We start from the raw sequence: 22,451 nt of genomic DNA, 5'->3' as shown, positions 1-22,451 counted from the left end.
AGATGATGATCTGTGAAGAGGATGGTTGCTTTAATATCACTGTAATAAGAACAGATCTTGATGAAACTGCCTTGCACTTGTTTGAGAAAAAGACGACAATTATGTTCTTATTGCTGAGGTGAGACAACTGACTCAAACTACTTGCTGCACAATCATGAGGACCAGAGTTTGATTACTCAGCACTCACGTCAACAGTTGAGCACAGTAGTATGTGTGTGCTCAATCCCAGTGCTGTGCTGGGGAGGGCATAGAGAAGACCCCAAGGCCGCCTTTCCTACCCAGGCAACCAGTGAGCTTCACATTGAGACTTTGTCTGGAAAGGTTATGTGAGAAAGCAATAGAGAGAAACCCTACAAAATAACTTCTATTCTCCACACAAACATATCTCTCACACACAAACATGCATACATGATCACACACACACACACACTAGTGAGCAAACAAGAGAGAGCAGTGGGGGAAGGGGAAGGAGGAGAGATGGAGAGTGTATTAGTCAGGGTTCTCTAGAGTCACAGAACTTATGGATAGTCTCTAGATAGTAAAGGAATTTATTGATGACTTACAGTCGGCAGCCCAATTCCCAACAATTGTTCAGTCGCAGCTGTGAATGGAAGTCCAAGGATCTAGCAGTTACTCAGTCTCACGTAGCAAGCAGGCGAAGGAGCAGGAGCAAGAGCTAGACTCCCTTCTTCCAATGTCCTTATATTGTCTCCAGCAGAAGGTGGAGCCCAGATTAAAGGTGTGTTCCACCACACCTTTGATCCCAGATGAAAGGCATAGCCCAGATTAAAGGTGTGTTCCTTAAACTCGGAGATTCAATCTTCTGGAATCCATAGCCACTATGGCTCAAGATCTCCATACCAAGATCCAGATAAGGATCTCCAAGCCTCCAGATAAGGGTCACTGGTGAGCCTTCCAATTCTGGATTGTAGTTCATTCCAAATATTGTCAAGTTGACAACCAGGAATAGCCACTACAATCCACCCCTTGTCAACTTGACACAAATAATATCTCATGTTCACATGAAACAATAACAAGGTTGTAAATACGCCTAACATGATATAACTATCCCTCGTACAATCGCAAACACATTAGTAAATTTACAATGGGCATTCATATTACTTTATAATCCTCGTTTCTGCAACTGGTTACGTGGCCTTAATTGGTATTTATAACTACCTTCCTCTACTACCCATTCTGTATTTCCTTCACCTTCAGCCAGCACCTCAGCAGGTCTTGGCTCTTTTCCTGGAGGATTGACCCATACCTTCATTCCTGATGGGTCTGTGTCCTTTGTCATCCTGCTTGGATTAGGCTGTTGTAGTTTCCCATTGACTTTAATCACAGGACATGGTAGTACTAAGAGACGCCCTAAGGGATCTCCTACACTCCAGACATAATCTTGCTTACCACCATTGTGAAGAGGTAATCCAATTTCCCCATGATAATCTGGATCTATCACCCCTCCTAACACTGTTATTCCTTTTTTAGCCTGTTGGTTTAAGGGCATTAGAAACCCAAAATGACCAGGGGGAAGTCTGAGCTTCCAGTTCAATGGAATGTTTGTTGTAGCTCCTGGTAGGAGCATTCCCTTCTCTGGAGCCAAAACTTCTAGGCCAGCAGAACCTAGAGTTATGGGGACAGGAAGCAAAAATTTTCCTAGAGGGTCACTAGGAGTGATAGTAAGTGGAACTATTCCGTTTTCCACCCCTTGATTCCTGGACCCATGAATCCTGGCTATGGGTGAAACTGTACCATATATCGAGCGCTGATTCAAAGCATATACTGCCTTCTGAAGAACTCTACCCCAGCCTTCCAAGCTGTTACCACCTAATTGGCGTTGTAACTGCGTCTTCAAAAGGCCATTCCATCTTTCTATCAGCCCAGCTGCTTCAGGATGATGGGGAATGTGGTAAGACCAGTGAATTCCATGATCGTGGGCCCACTGTCGTACTTCTCTGGCTGTGAAATGAGTTCCTTGGTCAGAAGCAATACTGTGTGGAATACCATGACGATAGATAAGGCATTCTGTCAGTCCGTGAATGGTGGTTGTAGCAGAGGCATTATGTGCAGGAAAGGCAAATCCATAACCAGAATAAGTATCTACTCCAGTAAGAACAAAACGCTGTCCTTTCCACGAAGGAAGTGGTCCAATGTAGTCAACCTGCCACCAGGTTGCTGGCTGGTCACCTCGAGGAATGGTGCCATATCTGGGGCTCAGTGTTGGTTTCTGCTGTTGGCAGATCTGGCAATCAGCAGCAGCTGTAGCCAGGTCAGCCTTGGTGAGTGGATGCCCGTGTTGCTGAGCCCAAGCATAATCTCCATCTCGACCACCATGGCCACTTTGTTCATGTGCCCATTGAGCAATGACAGGGATGGCTGGGGAGAGAGGCTGACTGTCCACAGAACGGGTCATCTTATCCACTTGATTATTGAACTCCTCCTCTGCTGAAGTCACCTTTTGGTGAGCATTTACATGGGACACAAATATCTTCACATCCTTTGCCCATTTGGAGAGATCTATCCACATACTTCTTCCCCAGATGTCTTTCTCACCAATTTTCCAATTGTGATCTTTCCAAGTCCCTGACCATCCAGCCAATCCATTGGCTACAGCCCATGAGTCAGTGAATAATCGTACATCTGGCAATTTCTTCTTGCAAATAAACTGTAATACCATGTGTACTGCCCGAAGTTCTGCCCACTGTGAAGATTTCCCTTCACCTGTGTCTTTCAGGGTTGTCCCAGAAAGGGGTTGTAATGCTGCAGCTGTCCACTTCTGGGTGGTGCCTGCATAACGTGCAGAGCCATCAGTAAACCAGGCCCTAGTCTTCTCCTCTTCGGTCGGTTGATCATAGGGAACACCTCATGAGGCTATAGGCGCATGCTTGGCAGCAGATGGCATTGTAACAGGAGTAGAAACCATAGGCATTTGAGCAACTTCTTCATGTAACTTACTTGTGCCTTCAGGACCTGCTCTGGCCTGATCACGTATATACCACTTCCATTTGATAATAGACTGCTGCTGTGCGCGTCCCACTTTATGACTTGCAGGGTCTGATAGTACCCAGCTCATGATGGGTAGTTCAGGTCCCATAGTAACTTGGTGTCCTATTGTCAAACGTTCAGTTTCCACTAAGGCCCAATAGCAGGCCAAGAGCTGTTTTTCAAAGGGAGAATAGTTGTCTGCAGATGATGGTAGAGCTTTGCTCCAAAATCCCAAAGGTCTTTTCTGTGATTCACCTACAGGGGCCTGCCAGAGGCTCCAAACAGCATCTCTATCAGCCACAGACACCTCAAGTACTATCGGGTCTGCTGGGTCATATGGTCCAAGTGGTAGAGCAGCCTGCACAGCAGCCTGGACCTGTTGAAGGGCCTTCTCCTGTTCCAGGCCCCACACAAAGCTAGCAGCTTTCCGAGTCACTTGGTAAATAGGCCTAAGTAACACACCCAAGTGAGGGATGTGTTGTCTCCAGAATCCAAATAGACCCACTAAACGTTGTGCTTCTTTCTTGGTTGTAGGAGGGGCCAGGTGCAATAACTTATCTTTCACCTTAGAAGGAATATCTCTGCATGCCCCACACCACTGGACTCCTAAGAATTTCACTGAGGTAGATGGTCCTTGAATTTTGGTTGGATTTATTTCCCATCCTCTGATACACATATGTGTTACCAATGAGTCCAAAGTGGTTGCTACTTCCTGCTCACTTTGTCCAATCAGCATAATGTCATCAATATAGTGCACCAATGTGATATTTTGTGGAAGATCCAAACGATCAAGATCCCTTCTAACTAAATTATGACACAGAGCAGGAGAGTTAATATATCATTGAGGCAAAACTGTGAAGGTATACTGTTGGCCTTGCCAACTGAAAGCAAATTGCTTCTGGTGGTCCTTATGGACAGGTACTGAGAAGAAGGCATTTGCCAGATCAATAGCCGCATACCATGTGCCAGGAGATGTGTTAATTTGCTCAAGTAACGAAACTACGTCTGGTACAGCAGCTGCAATTGGAGTTACCACCTGATTTAGTTTTCGATAATCAACTGTCATTCTCCATGATCCATCTGTTTTCTGCACTGGCCAGATAGGAGAGTTAAACGGAGATGTGGTGGGAACCACCACCCCTGCATCTTTCAAGTCCTTGATAGTGGCAGTAATTTCTGCAATTCCTCCAGGAATACGATACTGTTTTTGATTCACTATTTTCTTTGGCAGAGGCAACTCTAAAGGCTTCCATTTGGCCTTTCCAACCATAATAGCCCTCACTCTACAGTTCAGGGAACCAATATGAGAATTCTGCCAATTTCTGAGTATATCTATCCCAATTATACATTCTGGAACTGGGGAAATCAACACAGGATGTGTCCGGGGACCTACTGGACCTACTGTGAGTCGGACATCAGTCAAAACTCCATTAATCACCTGCCCTCCATAAGCCCCTACTTTAACTGGAGGGCCACAATGTTTCTTGGGATCCCCTGGGATCAGTGTCAACTCAGAACCAGTATCCAGCAGACCCCGAAAAGTCTGATTATTTCCTTTTCCCCAGTGTACAGTTACCCTTGTAAAAGGCCGTAGGTCCCTCTGGGGAAGAACTGGAGAAAGGGTAACAGCAAAACCTTTGGGTGTCTTATCAAGATCCTTCCTCAGCGGAACCTGGCCACCCCTTCATTCAAGGGGTTCCGGATCTGCAAACTGTCTCAAGTCTGGAAATTGATTCACTGGCCGAGATTGCTGTTTACCACGATCTGATGTAGCCTTTCTTTCATTTGGCTGTTTACCACGATCTAATGTAGCCTTTCTTTCATTTGTTTGAAAATTTTTCTGCTTATACAGATCAAACAAATATGCAGTAGGCTTCCTATGTATTTCATTCCTGGAAACACCATGATTGGTTAGCCAGTACCAAAGGTCCAACCGAGTCATGCCATTATAAATTTCACCTCTCCTGTGCTGACCATTACTGGGTATGTTATTATAAACATTCTTTTGTCTACGCTGTCCATTATAATAACTAAAATCACCTTGTCTCCGGCGATTCAATGCTGCCACCTGGCCCTTGTTACCTCGGAATCCAACTAAACCCAGTGAATTTAATTCATCTAATTGAGCAGAAGCATCTCCAATGCTAAGATCTGGCACAAGGAAAAGGGAAAGAACAAAACCCTTCAAATGTGCTGGTACCCCTCTCACCAATTTGCGTCTTATAGAGCTGGTGAAAGGCATATCTTCTGGACCTTCCCATTGTGGACAATTATGCTTTACACAATATATCCACTCTAGCATTGCAATTTCCCTAAGTCTTAAAATCCCTTCATCAACACTAAGCCACGGAATATCAGGCATCTCCAAGTCATTTCCAGTAGGCCATCTTTTGATAAACACCTCAGCCAACCATTCAAACAAACTTTTGACACCTTTTTTAACTATGCGAGCTTCTGTATTAAACCTAGAATCTCTACTCAGAGGACCCATGTCAATAAACTCAGCCTGCTCTAGTTTTATGTTCCTTCCACCCTTATCCCACACCCTTAAAATCCATTCCCACACATATTCACCAGGTTTCTGCTTGAATGAATTAGCAAACTCATTAAGCTCCTTAGTAGTGTAGCGAATTTCCTCATGGACTACACTTTCTACCTCCCCTCTAGGAGCCTGTTTTGCTTTGAGTCTGGTTACAGGTCTAGAAGAAACTATTGGTGGGCCTTGAGAAACATCAGTAGTGAAAGTCATTGCTGGTTTATCAGACTCTGCAAAATTAATTTCCTCATGTGGCGAAGGCATTATTTCAAGGGGTGGGGCTGAGGGTACTACTTCCTCAGGTGGGGCAAACCCTTGAGAATCTGAAGATTTAAAATTCTCAGCTTCAACATGGTCTTCCCACAGATCCCCGTCCCATGTTGTAGGATCCCATTCTTTGCCAATTAGAGCCCTTACTTTAACTGTCGACACACTCTGAGGCTGAGACTTGAATTTTCGCTGTAGTTCAGCCAACCTTACAATGAGAGTTTCTGTTTGATTTTCTGCAACTTGAGCTCTATTGCTACAAGAGAGAAGATTCTCCTCAAGGACACACTTAGCAACTTTTAGATCGTTTACTTGTGTCTGGAGCCTTTCGATTTTATCACACAACTCCTTCGTTTCATTCATCATTTTTTCCACGGATACTAAGAGCAGCCAGCCAGTAAAATCATTTTCCGATTTTTCCCCATCTTGTAGAAAGCTTTGTGTACTGAATCATCTAATTCATTAAGAAAATCAAGGGCATTAGCTTCTTTAAGTTCGGAATATAGTTTCAACCATGGGTCTTCAAAATTCTCTGAGCTCCCAGGAGGGAGAGAATCTGGAGAGGTTTCAATAGTTGAAAGTGCTGGTGGATCAACAAGCCAATTCCAGTATTTTAAAAGATTCATCCTTGTACTTCTGTTACTCTAGAACCACTCCTGGTACCAACTTCTGTATTAGTCAGGGTTCTCTAGAGTCACAGAACTTATGGATAGTCTCTAGATAGTAAAGGAATTTATTGATGACTTACAGTCGGCAGCCCAATTCCCAACAATTGTTCAGTCGCAGCTGTGAATGGAAGTCCAAGGATCTAGCAGTTACTCAGTCTCACGTAGCAAGCAGGCGAAGGAGCAGGAGCAAGAGCTAGACTCCCTTCTTCCAATGTCCTTATATTGTCTCCAGCAGAAGGTGGAGCCCAGATTAAAGGTGTGTTCCACCACACCTTTGATCCCAGATGAAAGGCATAGCCCAGATTAAAGGTGTGTTCCTTAAACTCGGAGATTCAATCTTCTGGAATCCATAGCCACTATGGCTCAAGATCTCCATACCAAGATCCAGATAAGGATCTCCAAGCCTCCAGATAAGGGTCACTGGTGAGCCTTCCAATTCTGGATTGTAGTTCATTCCAAATATTGTCAAGTTGACAACCAGGAATAGCCACTACAGAGAGGGATAAAAAAATAGAAAAATTATATCATTTCTTATTTATAACTCACAGAGTTCAGCCACATTAATCAACCTACACTGGTTTAACTGTAGTATAAAGAGGGCATAACATGATTAAAGACCCAACGAATGAAGAAGATACACTAGTCATGAACTGTTGAGTACTGAATGTCGACAAGTGTCAAAAGACCACGGAGACAGGAGCCAAGTTGTTTGTACTGGTGTGTGAGTCATCTTTTATCAGTATGATAAAATATTTGAGAAATTTAATGTAAAAATGAGCAACTTATGTTGGGTCACAGTTTTCAAGATTTAGTCCAAGGTCATTTTTCTCCATTACTCCCGGCCCCTGTAGTAAGGTACAACATTATAGTGGAGAGAATTTGGTATAGTCGATCAGCTAATTTCCTATCTATTAGGAAGGAGAGAAAAGGGTAAGGCCATAATACATCTATCAATAGTAGGCTTGCCAGTGACGTATTTCCTTCAGTTATATTTCATCATCTCAAATTGCCACGTCTCCCAGTACATCACATGAAGTTTCCAAGCCTTGGACTTTCAAGAGACATTCCAGATCCACACTACAGTAGTTGGATCCGTGAGGGTAATCCTGAGTAAACCTTTGCCTCCATTTCCTAATCAGAAAAATAAATGGAGGCAAGAAATATAACCTACTCTTTGAATTCCTGTGAGGATAATTGCGTATAACGTAACAAACACATTGAAAAGTGACAGTCACAGGAAAAGTATTTCCCAAGCACCAGTCACTGACAATGGGACCTTGAAAGGTAGCCTTGTTCCTGGTTGAGCTAACACTCAATAACCCAGTGATCCTGAAGGAATGGTATGCATTTTGCCTAATTCCTTGGCAACAGGCCCCTGTCACTAGCTGCAGCCCCCCCCCCTTGCTCCCATAGATTTGTGCCCATCAGTCACATAAGAGCAATGCCCCAAGTCCCTCCACAGGTAGAGGAAGTGACCTGTGGTCTCTTAGGCTCAAGACAGACCTCCATTTTATTGAGGGACCTAAAGGCCTGAAGGGCTTAGCCAATAAGCTTTCTTTCCCAGACACTCCTCCCTGCAAAAGGTATTTAATCTTAGGCCCAGCCTGAGAAGTGGGGTATGAATTTATTCATCCACTTCTCACATGATAATAAATGCCTTAAAACCATGGACTGTCTCTTTTCATCAGAATCCACTGTGGGGAACCATGGAGAAGGCCTTCTTTGCCTACAGAGCTGCCATCTAATCAAGGGTAAAGGACTCTGCACTCCCAGCTGCCAAGCTAAGCCAAGCTCAAGCCAAACACCATCAAGCCAAGAACTCTCTCCCCTGCAGGACCAGCCGGAGCTATCCCTTTCCTCCCCTTCAGCCCTGGGCTAGATCCAGCCAGTGCAGCCACCCAATCTGTTCTCAGCTCTTCCACAGCGTCTAGCAACACCTAGGTGCCCGAGAGCCTGAGAACCTGATGGCTCCAGCCTCCTTTCAGGCCCGGATCCCAGAGCCAGCTCCAGTGGTCCTGTGCCTCAGACTGCACTTACCCACCCCCAGAGCTGTGTCCTGGGGCAGCTCTATGGCCCACCTGGACACAGGACCCCCATAACCCTACAATTGACCACAGCATATTGCTAAAACAAGGGGGAAAAAAGATATAAGAACATACCCTACAGTTGGAAACTTCAATAAGGAATTCCAAAATTTTTAAAGCTGAAATATAATCTAAACAAAACAACACGTATGTACATAGTCTACAGTTTTATATTAAATGTGATCCTCAATGGACTCCATGCAAGGATATGGCTGTCTGCAAGTCCTACTGGGAGACAGAGCACCTTTATGAATTGGGCCATGCTAGAGGAGGCTGAGTTGTTGGGGGGTATATCCTTGAAAGGATATTGAGATACCTCTTCCCCAAATTGACTCTTTTTCTGCTTCTTGGTTGCCATAAAGTAAACAGCTTTGTTCCTCCATACTCCTCTTGCCTTGATATTCTGACACACGAATGATGCAAGATCCAGGTGGCCATGGATGAACCTCTGAAACTGATCAACATAGTGCACCTTTTCTGTTTATAAGTGTTTTGTCTCAGGAATCGCCACAGTTTCAGAATGCTGATGGATAGAATAATACAATTGAGATCAGAGACAGCAGAAAGGAGAAAAGTAAAACCCATAAGAGACAAAAACTGGGGAAGTAGCTCTATAAAAACCCAATAGGAAATGAAAAAAAAAATTGTCCAAGGAATAATTTAAAAGAGAAAACAAGTAGTTGAAATAGTGGGCAAAAATTGTATTATAATGTTGTCATATCAGTTTAACTTAGAATAAATTAAATGTTAAATGAAAAAAGTTCAGAATCTAATAAGCTAGGAAAGATTGAAAATGATTATCAATATTAGCTCAGTCCTAGAAAAAGGAACACTTTATAAATACTGTGAGAATTAAGGATCATCTGGAAAACAATTGGTAATATGAACCAAAGAATTCAGAATATTTTATCCTTAATGTAAAACATGTATCTTCTCAGAAAATAAATTATGCTCTATAGTGAAAGTATGAATTATATAGTCAAGCTACCACATATCAAAACAAAAAAAGAAAAAGAAACTTAACTAAATTTCTTTGTGAGGGAATAGAGAAACTACATATAAGGCAAGATATGGCCTCTGTGAAACAGTGGCTAGACAGCTATATAACCAATTGCCCTTGAACTGGATTTGAGGCTTACTCCATGGAGGTAGGGTTCAATGCCTGGCACTGAAAGTACAGCTAACAACTTAGCTTTGGAGCTATAACAGGCCGAAATAGAGTGCTTATTATTGATGGTTCAATAAACTGACATAGCAGCAAACTGTTTCTGTATACTTATGTCTAACACACATAGACAAAAGCAGATCCCACCCTTGGTCAAACAGTCTCTCTTTAAAGTGTGCCATGATGAATATGAGAAACTAGTAAAGTTTGTGGGCCCAGCCCTAAATAAAACATTTTTAGTATCACCTCTAAAGTACAGAGGACATTGTGTAAAAGGAGGTGGAAGTATACACAAATAAGCAGATGAGGTAAAGGGCAGCAAAAGGTCATTTTATAGATCCAATACAAGCATGGCAATTATCAACAGCATCAACTTTAGTTACCTGAACAGTGCCCACATAAGTCCTGCTTTATCAACAGTTGTTGGAGATTGGCTCTAATGTTTTGATTCGATTGGAAATGTAGGTATGTAAAATGCTAGAAGTCCTTGTCCCCAGTTGGTTTTTTGATCAACCAATAAAGATGCCAAATGCAAATGGTTGAGACAGGACTAGAACCCTAGATGGTCTAGGCTAGGATGGGGGGCAGGAAGAGAAAGAGGATTGCAAGGATGTGGTGGGTGACAGAAGAGGAGACTTGGGTAGTAGGGAAAGGTATAAAAGTGCCTAGCCTTTGAGGTAACCAAGGCATTTTTAAAATAAGCTAATGTGTGTATATATTTCATTTTCAGATACAAAGATAGCTCCTGGGTGGGTGCTTCATGGAGGAGCTAAAGAGGTGTGGTACAAACTCACTGCTATTGATGGTGAAAGTGTGGGGTAAGAAATCATTTTCAAAATTATTTAGAAATTATCAGATGGAATACAAACATTCAGTGATATACTTTAGGAGGAGAGAGATTTAGTTTTTCAGGGAGCCAAGTCATGAGTCACCTGGTTCTCACACAAGCAGCCAAACTAAAACAAAAAGTAGAACACAGGGATTGACCATGGCTGCCTGCTAGGAGGAAGACAGTAAGAAACAGACAATAAAAGCTGCCTGCTTTCAGCCAACATATAAATAAAGGACCTAGATTTATAACTCCGACTTAATTGCTTTTAAGAATAGAAGGGAATATACAGGTTTTTCCCAAGCCATGTGGGATTCCCATGGTTCAGAGCAAATACAAAGAGAGCTTAAAGCAAGAAGCTGAGAGAGTCTGCTGTACAAAGAGCAGGTCCTGATGTTAGGAGGAAGACAATGAGAGGCAGAAAGCCAGATGGTAGACACAGCCTGCTTCCTATAACCAATCAATCAAAGGATAAAGATTTTCAAATTTTTATTTAATTGTTTTTAAGAATAGAGGTGTGCTTGATCTTTGAAATTTAGTATAGCGAGATATAAGGTACAATTTGCAAAACACATAAAACTGAAGAACGAAGACCAAAGTGTGGACACTTTGCCCCTTCTTAGAATTGGAAACAATCACCCATGGAAGGAGTTACAGAGACAAAGTTTGGAGCTGAGACAAAAGGATGGACCATCTAGAGACTGCCATATCCAGGGATCCATCCCATAATTAGCCTCCAAACGATGACACCATTGCATACACTAGCAAGCATTTGTTGCAAGGACCCTGATATAGCTGTCTCTTGTGAGACTAGGCTGGGGCCTAGGAAACACAGAAGTGGATGCTCACAGTCAACTATTGGATGGATCACAGGGCCCCCAATGGAGGAGCTAGAGAAAGTATCCACGGAGCTAAAGAGATCTGCAACCCTGTAGGTGCAACATTATGAACTAACCAGTACCCCGGAGCTCTTGACTCTAGCTGCATATGTATCAAAAGATGACCTAGTCGGCCATCACTGGAAAGAGAGGCCCATTGGACAGGCAAACGTTATATGCCCCAGTACAGGGGAACGCCAGGGCCAAAAAATGGGAATGGGTGGGTAGGGGAGTGGGGGGGAGGGTGTGGGGGACTTTTGGGATAGCATTGGAAATGTAATTGAGGAAAATACATAATAAAAAAAAACAAAAAAAAGAATAGAGGTGTGTGTATGGTAACTGTTCAAAGTTCTTTAATATGCAGAGATATTAGGTTCCACAGAAGGGGAAAGGAAGAGAGAGTGGATGAAAAACAGGTTTTAAAGAAATTTGTTGCCAAGACAAATTCACAAATAGGTCCACATGGGATTTCTTGGATTGCCTACCCTGTTACAATAAAAATAGATCCTGTTAATAGGCTTATACAGTGAGTAGAAGGGGATTTAATTAAAATTTAATACAGATATGTATAATGAGGCATTTGATATTTAAAAAAAAATCAAAAGCAGTCGATAGAAAGCCTAACATATCTCAGACAATAGAAACTTAGGCTTTGTGATTTATATAAAGAGAAAAGGGACATACTACAATATGTACCCACAGAGAGATTAATCTCCATAGTAGGATGGACGTAAGTATACATAGATGTATAAATAATTTAGGCCTTGATGTAGGTCAAGGCAGGGGACAGCAAAGAAGCACTGTCTCAACATAGAATATTTGTTTAGATTGCTTTAATTGCTTCGAGTTGTTTTAATTATCAAAATGAGTATGTTATGAGTTTGTTGGTTATATTAAAATTCTTCTGGGAGAAAAGTCAAGCCATACCTTTAACAATTTCTAATTACATGCTATTTTGGGAGAGTGGCTCTGTATTTGTGTTGACAGTAAAGGAAAGAAGACTTTGGACCCCTTCCAGAATAATATGGATCAGACATGACAGGGGAAGACCCCCTGAAGATCTCAAAAAATTCTAGACAATCAATCAGGACAGGTAACTTGATCTGCTATTTCCTCACCATGGGAACACTCCAGTAACCGGCTGAGACTTAAAAATGTCTCTAGCCAAATCTTCAGCTAAAATTAAAAAATAAACCACGTCGATTAAGAAATGCTTAAGATTTTTCGTGCCCTCCTTCACATGACATGAATGAAAATTTATTACCATTGGCTATTAATAAAATTAACAACAACAAAAAAAAGACAGTTGTCTTTCACCTGCTCAGACCAGGGGCAAAATTTCATCCTTAGCTCATCTGTGCACCCTGCACAATCCATACGAATCTCTTAATGGTATTAGGATTTTGGTTGTGAGATTCATATATTACAGAATGTACAGCTTTGATAAGATTCATCCTCAAAGATGCTGAACTGAACTGCTGTTCCAGCCCCCATCTTCCTGATGATGTCCAAAGACTTGTGTCCAGAACTGCTTCAGGAATGGCTACTGATTCCATATGATCTTGTCTCAACCAACCTTTTAGATGAAACCAATCAGAATTTTAGTCAAGCATACAGAGACTGCATAACAGATGCTAAAGCTAGCTTTCTTTTTTTTTTTTTCCATTTTTTATTAGGTATTTAACTCATTTACATTTCCAATGCTATACCAAAAGTCCCCCATATCCACCCACCCCCACTCCCCTGCCCACCCACTCCCCCTTTTTGGCCCTGGTATTCCCCTGTACTGGGGCATATAAAGTTTGCAAGTCCAATGGGCCTCTCTTTCCAGTGATGGCCGACTAGGCCATCTTTTGATATATATGCAGCTAGAGTCAAGAGCTCCGGGGTACTGGTTAGCTCATAATGTTGTTCCACCTATAGGGTTGCAGATCCCTTTAGCTCCTTGGCTACTTTCTCTAGCTCCTCCATTGGGAGCCCTATGATCCATCCATTAGCTGACTGTGAGCATCCACTTCTGTGTTTGCTGGGCCCCGGCATAGTCTCACAAGAGACAGCTAATCTGCGTCCTTTCAATAAAATCTTGCTAGTGTATGCAATGGTGTCAGCGTTTGGATGCTGATTATGGGGTGGATCCCTGGCTATGGCAGTCTCTACATGGTCCATCCTTTCATCTCAGCTCCAAACTCCGTCTCTGTAACTCCTTCCATGGGTGTTTTGTTCCCAAATCTAAGGAGGGGCATAGTGTCCACACTTCAGTCTTCATTCTCCTTGAGTTTCATGTGTTTAGCAAATTATATCTTATATCTTGGGTATCCTAGGTTTGGGGCTAATATCCACTTATCAGTGAATACATATTGTGTGAGTTTCTTTGTGAATGTGTTACCTCACTCAGGATGATGCCCTCCAGGTCCATCCATTTGGCTAGGAATTTCATAAATTCATTCTTTTTAATAGCTGAGTAGTACTCCATTGTGTAGATGTACCACATTTTCTGTATCCATTCCTCTGTTGAGGGGCATCTAGGTTCTTTCCAGCTTCTGGCTATTATAAATAAGGCTGCTATGAACATAGTGGAGCATGTGTCCTTCTTACCTGTTGGGGCATCTTCTGGATATATGCCCAGGAGAGGTATTGCTGGATCCTCCGGTAGTACTATGTCCAGTTTTCTGAGGAACCGCCAGACTGATTTCCAGAGTGGTTGTACAAGCCTGCACTCCCACCAACAATGGAGGAGTGTTCCTCTTTCTCCACATCCTCGCCAGCATCTGCTGTCACCTGAATTTTTGATCTTAGCCATTCTGACTGGTGTGAGGTGGAATCTCAGGGTTGTTTTGATTTGCATTTCCCTGATGATTAAGGATGTTGAACATTTTTTCAGGTGCTTCTCTGCCATTCGGTATTCCTCAGGTGAGAATTCTTTGTTCAGTTCTGAGCCCCATTTTTTAATGGGGTTATTTGATTTTCTGAAGTCCACCTTCTTGAGTTCTTTTTATATGTTGGATATTAGTCCCCTATCTGATTTAGGATAGGTAAAGATCCTTTCCCAATCTGTTGGTGGTCTTTTTGTCTTCTTGACGGTGTCTTTTGCCTTGCAGAAACTTTGGAGTTTCATTAGGTCCCATTTGTCAATTCTCAATCTTACAGCACAAGCCATTGCTGTTCTGTTCAGGAATTTTTCCCCTGTGCCCATATCTTCAAGGCTTTTCCCCACTTTCTCCTCTATAAGTTTCAGTGTCTCTGGTTTTATGTGAAGTTCCTTGATCCACTTAGATTTGACCTTAGTACAAGGAGATAAGTATGGATCGATTCGCATTCTTCTACATGATAACAACCAGTTGTGCCAGCACCAATTGTTGAAAATGCTGTCTTTCTTCCACTGGATGGTTTTAGCTCCCTTGTCGAAGATCAAGTGACCATAGGTGTGTGGGTTCATTTCTGGATCTTCAATTCTATTCCATTGGTCTACTTGTCTGTCTCTATACCAGTACCATGCAGTTTTTATCACAATTGCTCTGTAGTAAAGCTTTAGGTCTGGCATGGTGATTCCTCCAGAAGTTCTTTTATCCTTGAGAAGACTTTTTGCTATCCTAGGTTTTTTGTTATTCCAGACAAATTTGCAAATTGCTCCTTCCAATTCGTTGAAGAATTGAGTTGGAATTTTGATGGGGATTGCATTGAATCTGTAGATTGCTTTTGGCAAGATAGCCATTTTTACAATGTTGATCCTGCCAATCCATGAGCATGGGAGATCTTTCCATCTTCTGAGATCTTCTTTAATTTCTTTCTTCAGAGATTTGAAGTTTTTATCATACAGATCTTTCACCTCCTTAGTTAGAGTCACGCCAAGATATTTTATATTATTTGTGACTATTGAGAAGGGTGTTGTTTCCCTAATTTCTTTCTCAGCCTGTTTATTCTTTGTATACAGAAAGGCCATTGACTTGTTTGAGTTTATTTTATATCCAGCTACTTCACCGAAGCTGTTTATCAGGTTTAGGAGTTCTCTGGTAGAATTTTTAGGGTCACTTATATATACTATCATATCATCTGCAAAAAGTGATATTTTGACTTCCTCTTTTCCAATTTGTATCCCCTTGATCTCCTTTTGTTGTCGAATTGCTCTGGCTAATACTTCAAGTACTATGTTGAAAAGGTAGGGAGAAAGTGGGCAGCCTTGTCTAGTCCCTGATTTTAGTGGGATTGCTTCCAGCTTCTCTCCATTTACTTTGATGTTGGCTACTGGTTTTCTGTAGATTGCTTTTATCATGTTTAGGTATGGGCCTTGAATTCCTGATCTTTCCAAAACTTTTATCATGAATGGGTGTTGGATCTTGTCAAATGCTTTTTCTGCATCTAACGAGATGATCATGTGGTTTTTGTCTTTGAGTTTGTTTATATAATGGATTACATTGATGGATTTTCATATATTAAACCATCCCTGCATCCCTGGAATAAAACCTACTTGGTCAGGATGGATGATTGCTTTAATGTGTTCTTGGATTCGGTTAGCGAGAATTTTATTGAGGATTTTTGCATCGATATTCATAAGAGAAATTGGTCTGAAGTTCTCTATCTTTGTTGGATCTTTCTGTGGTTTAGGTATCAGAGTAATAGTGGCTTCATAAAATGAGTTGGGTAGAGTACCTTCTACTTCTATTTTGTGAAATAGTTTGTGCAGAATTGGAATTAGATCTTCTTTGAAGGTCTGATAGAACTCTGCACTAAACCCATCTGGTACTGGGCTTTTTTTGGTTGGGAGACTATTAATAACTGCTTCTATTTCTTTAGGTGATATGGGACTGTTTAGATGGTCAACTTGATCCTGATTCAACTTTGGTACCTGGTATCTGTCCAGAAATTTGTCCATTTCGTCCAGGTTTTCCACTTTTGTTGAGTATAGCCTTTTGTAGAAGGATCTGATGGTGTTTTGGATTTCTTCAGGATCTGTTGTTATGTCTCCCTTTTCATTTCTGATTTTGTTAATTAGGATTTTGTCCCTGTGCCCTTTAGTGAGTCTAGCTAAGGGTTTATCTATCTTGTTGATTTTCTCAAAGAACCAACTCCTCGTTTGGTTAATTCTTTGAATAGTTCTTCTTGTTTCCACTTGGTTGATTTCACCCCTGAGTTTGATTATTTCCTACCGTCTACTCCTCTTGGGTGAATTTGCTTCCTTTTTTTCTAGGGCTTTTAGATGTGTTGTCAAGCTGCTAGTATGTGCTGTCTCCCGTTTCTTCTTGGAGGCACTCAGTGCTATGAGTTTCCCTCTTAGAAATGCTTTCATTGTGTCCCATAGGTTTGGGTACGTTGTGGCTTCATTTTCATTAAACTCTAAAAAGTCTTTAATTTCTTTCTTTATTCCTTCCTTGACCAAGGTATCATTGAGAAGAGTGTTATTCAGTTTCCACGTGAATGTTGGCTTTCCATTATTTATGTTGTTATTGAAGATCAGTCTTAGGCCATGGTGGTCTGATAGGATACATGGGACAATTTCAATATTTTTGTATCTATTGAGACCTGTTTTGTGACCAATTATATGGTCAATTTTGGAGAAGGTCCCGTGAGGTGCTGAGAAGAAGGTATATCCTTTTGTTTTAGGATAAAATGTTCTGTAGATATCTGTCAGGTCCATTTGTTTCATAACTTCTGTTAGTTTCACTGTGTCCCTGTTTAGTTTCTGTTTCCACGATCTGTCCTTTGAAGAAAGTGGTGTGTTGAAGTCTCCCACTATTATTGTGTGAGGTGCAATGTATGCTTTGAGCTTTACTAAAGTGTCTCTAATGAATGTGGCTGCCCTTGCATTTGGTGCGTAGATATTCAGAATTGAGAGTTCCTCTTGGAGGATTTTACCTTTGATGAGTATGAAGTGTCCCTCCTTGTCTTTTTTGATAACTTTGGGTTGGAAGTCGATTTTATCCGATATTAAAATGGCTACTCCAGCTTGTTTCTTCAGTCCATTTGCTTGGAAAATTGTTTTCCAGCCTTTCACTCTGAGGTAGTGTCTGTCTTTTTCCCTGAGATGGGTTTCCTGTAAGCAGCAGAATGTTGGGTCCTGTTTGTGTAGCCAGTCTGTTAGTCTATGTCTTTTTATTGGGGAATTGAGTCCATTGATATTAAGAGATATTAAGGAAAAGTAATTGTTGCTCCCTTTTATTTTTGTTGTTAGAGTTGGCATTCTGTTCTTGTGGCTGTCTTCTTTTTGGTTTGTTGAATGATTACTTTCTTGGTTGTTCTAGGGCGTGATTTCCGTCCTTGTATTGCTTCTTTTCTGTTATTATCCTTTGAAGGGCTGGATTCGTGGAAAGATATTGTGTGAACTTGGTTTTGTCGTGGAATACTTTGGTTTCTCCATCTATGGTAATTGAGAGTTTGGCCGGGTATAGTAGCCTGGGCTGGCATTTGTGTTCTCTTAGTGTCTGTATAACATCTGTCCAGGCTCTTCTGGCTTTCATAGTCTCTGGTGAAAAGTCTGGTGTAATTCTGATAGGCCTTCCTTTATATGTTACTTGACCTTTCTCCCTTACTGCTTTTAATATTCTATCTTTATTTAGTGCATTTGTTGTTCTGATTATTATGTGTCGGGAGGAATTTCTTTTCTGGTCCAGTCTATTTGGAGTTCTGTATGCTTCTTGTATGATCATGGGCATCTCTTTTTTTATGTTTGGGAAGTTTTCTTCTATTATTTTGTTGAAGATATTAGCTGGCCCTTTAAGTTGAAAATCTTCATTCTCATCAATTCCTATTATCCGTAGGTTTGGTCTTCTCATTGTGTCCTGGATTACCTGGATGTTTTGAGTTAGGATCCTTTTGCATTTTGTATTTTCTTTGACTGTTGTGTCGATGTTCTCTATGGAATCTTCTGCACCTGAGATTCTCTCTTCCATTTTTTGTATTCTGTTGCTGATGCTCGCATCTATGGTTCCAGATCTCTTTCCTAGGGTTTCTATCTCCAGCGTTGCCTCGCTTTGGGTTTTCTTTATTGTGTCTACTTCCCCTTTTAGTTCTAGTATGGTTTTGTTCATTTCCATCACCTGTTTGGCTGTGTTTTCCTGCTTTTCTTTAAGAGCCTGTAACTCTTTAGCAGTGCTCTCCTGTAAATCTTTAAGTGACTTATGAAAGTCCTTCTTGATGTCCTCTATCATCATCATGAGAAATGTTTTTAAATCTGGGTCTAGATTTTCGGTTGTGTTGGGGTGCCCAGGACTAGGTGGGGTGGGAGTGCTGCGTTCTGATGATGGTGAGTGGTCTTGATTTCTGTTAGTAGGATTCTTACGTTTGCCTTTCGCCATCTGGTAATCTCTGAAGCTAGCTGTTTTAGTTGTCACTGTTAAGAGCTTGTTCTTCAAGTGACTCTGTTAGCCTCTATGAGCAGACCTGGAGGGTAGCACTCTCCTTAGTTTCAGTGGGCAGAGTATTCTCTGCAGGCAAGCTCTCTTCTTGCAAGGCAGGTACCCAGATATCTGGTGTTCGAACCAGACTCCTGGCAGAAGTTGTGTTCCACTCACTAGAGGTCTTAGGATCACGTGTGGAATCCTGTGTGGGCCCTTGCGGGTGTCAGGCGACTCAGCCGGCAAGGTAGCCGGGGCTCGAGTGGAGTGGAAGGGGTTTGTGCCCCAGATCAAGCCCGGGTAGCCTGCTTCCCTATGTACCGCAGTCTCAAGTTCCACGCGATTGGATTGGGGTAGGCGCTGTGTTCCACTCACCAGAGGTCTTAGGGTCCCGTGGGGAGTCCCGTGTGGGCCCTTGCGGGTGTTGGGCAAGACTCTGCTGTCAAGGTAGCCCGGGGCTCGAGTCTCCAGTCGAGCGGAAGGGACTTGTGCCCCAGATCAGGCCCGGGTAGCCTGCTTCCCTATGTACCGCAGTCTCAAGTTCCGCGTGATTGGATTGGGGCAGGCACTGTGATCCACTCACCAGAGGTCTTAGGGTCCCGTGGGGAGTCCCGTGTGGACCCTTGCGGGTGTTGGGCAAGACTCTGCTGGCAAGGTAGCCCGGGGCTCGAGTCTCGAGTCGAGCGGAAGGGACTTGTGCCCCAGATCAGGCCCGGGTAGCCTGCTTCCCTATGTACCGCAGTCTCGAGTTCCGCGTGATTGGATTGGGGCAGGCACTGTGATCCACTCACCAGAGGTTTTAGGGTCCCGTGGGGAGACCTGTGTGGACCCTTGCGGGTGTTGGGCAAGACTCTGCTGGCCTAAAGCTAGCTTTCTTAAGTATAAATAAATTTTCTTAATCTCCTACCCCTTTACACCTCTGTAAAGAATTTCTCATTGCCCCTATTTACCAGGAAGAAGCCATGGAGAGTTGGAGGCCTGATTTCTTGGGTTTAGGTGTCTGGTTATGTTCATTTTACAAATTATAGATAGGTTGTCATTTTAAGGGATAATTTGGAAATGGTCATAATTTTGAACAGGAAGGAAATAGATGGGATGAATTATTAAATTTCTTCCTAAACAGAGAGCATTGTGTAGCCATAATCTTACATTGATATAAATATTTGTAATTGGTGCAGTATTGAAGTTACAATTCCTTATATTGCTACAGAGTTTATATATAGATATAGAATTAAAGTTTTAATGGGTATAAATCTGTACATTGATACAAAAGTTGAAATCAATATTTTTACTCTTAGATAGGCATTATGCCTATGCAACTCATTTAAAAATATAAGGTTTTCACCAAGTCCCAGTAGCTACTATTAAAAACTAAGATGGTTAAATAACACAAGAGAAGGGCAGATATAAACTCACAGTTATATTAGATTCTGATTTAATTATAAAATATTTTCAAAATTATTCAATTAGAAATAACTAAGTGTAGTCGAGGTTTAACGGTTCAGAATACATATACATACATACATACATATATATATATATATATATATATATATATATATATATATATATACATATATAATTCAAAAACATCAGAAGTGCATAGATTTCCCTTTGTGGTTCAAAAAAGCTATTGAGTGTCTTTATCTCAAGGTAAGTTTGCTTATTGTGGCAAGGTAGCCATGGGTCAAAAATTGCACTATCCATCTACAGACCAAAAAGAAAAAAGAAAAAGAAAAAAAAAGAAAAAAATACTATCCAGGAAAGGACAAACTGATGTGGGATAGTTGACTACTATTTTCTGCCAAGACAGGGGTAGTTAGTCCTTCACATTTCTATTTCACTCCTGGGTCTGTCAGATGGCTCTGGGCCAAAAGGCTGAAAACAGACTCACAAGTGTTCAGGCACATATTTACACACACAGATTTTTAAAAGAACATCCTTGATGAAGGGTAAAGACTACATTTATCAGTGATTATAACACGACTATTACAAAGGCCACAATCAATCAAAATATAGGAGCCAAGTCCTAATGGATAAATCCACAAAAACAACCAAACCTAAGGAACATCATGAAAGGGGGTCAGGGGAGCAAGATTGTAAAGAGAGAAAGACTGTTACGAGCCAGAGGATCAGAGAATTTGCTTTGAGATTATATCTCCTGTTAATATCCGAAGGCACTCATAAAGGCTCACCAACATGACTACCCAGTGTAAGGGGAACAGGGAAGACACCAAGGAGTGTGCCAAACTGGATAGGGAACATCTCAACTGTACACAAAGATCTAGATTTTGCATTTTGCTTTATACCAAATGTGCACTTGTAAAATATGCTTGGAAACCTGATTACTCAGTTAAGTGAAAAGAAAAAGATACACTATTAGGTAAAAAAAAAAAAAAATCACCTTAATTATGCAAAACAACGTATCGAAATATAAAGAATGACACAAACAGAAAGCACACAAAGACCAGTAGTAAATATCAAGGATATGAGACACTTTGTCCTTATTTCTACTTTAAGTTCCAATATATTTCTCTATCTCTATACAACTCTGTTTCTTGTAATCAGAATACTTAATTTCAGTTTCAAAAAAACCCCATAATCTGGAAAACAAAAGCTGCTCACAACCACATATTCTTTCTGCTGTGTAGAGGATCAATATACGTGCATGTACATATGGTGTGTAATGTAGCAGTGGCAACATTCCATACCGTAAAACATGTCCCATTTCTGCAAGGATGCTTTCATGGTGAAGCTACATTCAAAGTGTGTTCCTTTAGCCACCTCACTGTGTTTCTTTGTAAGATAAATGTTTATCCAAGATTCACTGCTCTTCCTGGTGAGTTTGCTATGGCCAGTGATGTGTATTCTTAAGAGACCAGTACCCATATTCTTTTCGGTTTTATTTTGTTGTGACACCTGGATTGAATGTTTTCATTAGTCTGAACCTGGATCTTTTGCCTCCTAAACGTTTTTCTTTTTCTAGCCTTTCTTGTCACGGTTTATTAAAAGCACATTTTGTTCTGTGGGAATTAGATTCCATCTCCTCAGTTTGATGGGATTTTTGTCTCTTCACCTGAGAATTGTAGATCACAGGATAGTTCAGCAAGACTTTATGTCAAGAAATTTAATAAAACTGTTATGTTGGATACAATTTAAAGGCACTCTAAAATAGATTAGTCTAAAATATATGTTTTGCCCTGTAGTTTCTATAGTCTAGTATAGATAAAGACTGTAAAAGTGTATATATAAAACCTACATTTTATGCAAATACACAGATAGATAGATAGATAGATAGATAGATAGATAGATAGATAGATAGATAGATAGATGTATATCTACTGTGATAATTCCATCAAAGGACCACAGAGTCAGAGTGGGAGGGGTGAAACAAGAAAAGTAGTAAATGTTCTTAATTAACTCTACCTCCCATCTCTCTCTCTCTTTCTTTCTCTCTCTCTCTCTCTCTGTATGTATGTGTGTGAGTTAAAGAGAGAAACTACCTATGTAAAAAAAAACATATTAGATTATATCAAAACTAAAACAAAAGGAGCTCACATCACCAGTTTCAAATCTTGGGTCATTTTCAAGACTTATGAAAATATATAATCTATCAACACAGATTTGTAATTCTGACTAACTCCTCTAATTATAAATTTCCTTTTTAAAAGTAATATGTTTTTAAAGAATGTAATGCCCATTACAACT

The sequence above is a fragment of the Mus musculus genome, chromosome 5 (assembly GCF_000001635.26).
Source record: "Mus musculus strain C57BL/6J chromosome 5, GRCm38.p6 C57BL/6J".
In the NCBI taxonomy this organism is placed as follows: Eukaryota; Metazoa; Chordata; class Mammalia; order Rodentia; family Muridae; genus Mus; species Mus musculus.
Note: the sequence above shows the minus strand (reverse complement) of the source record.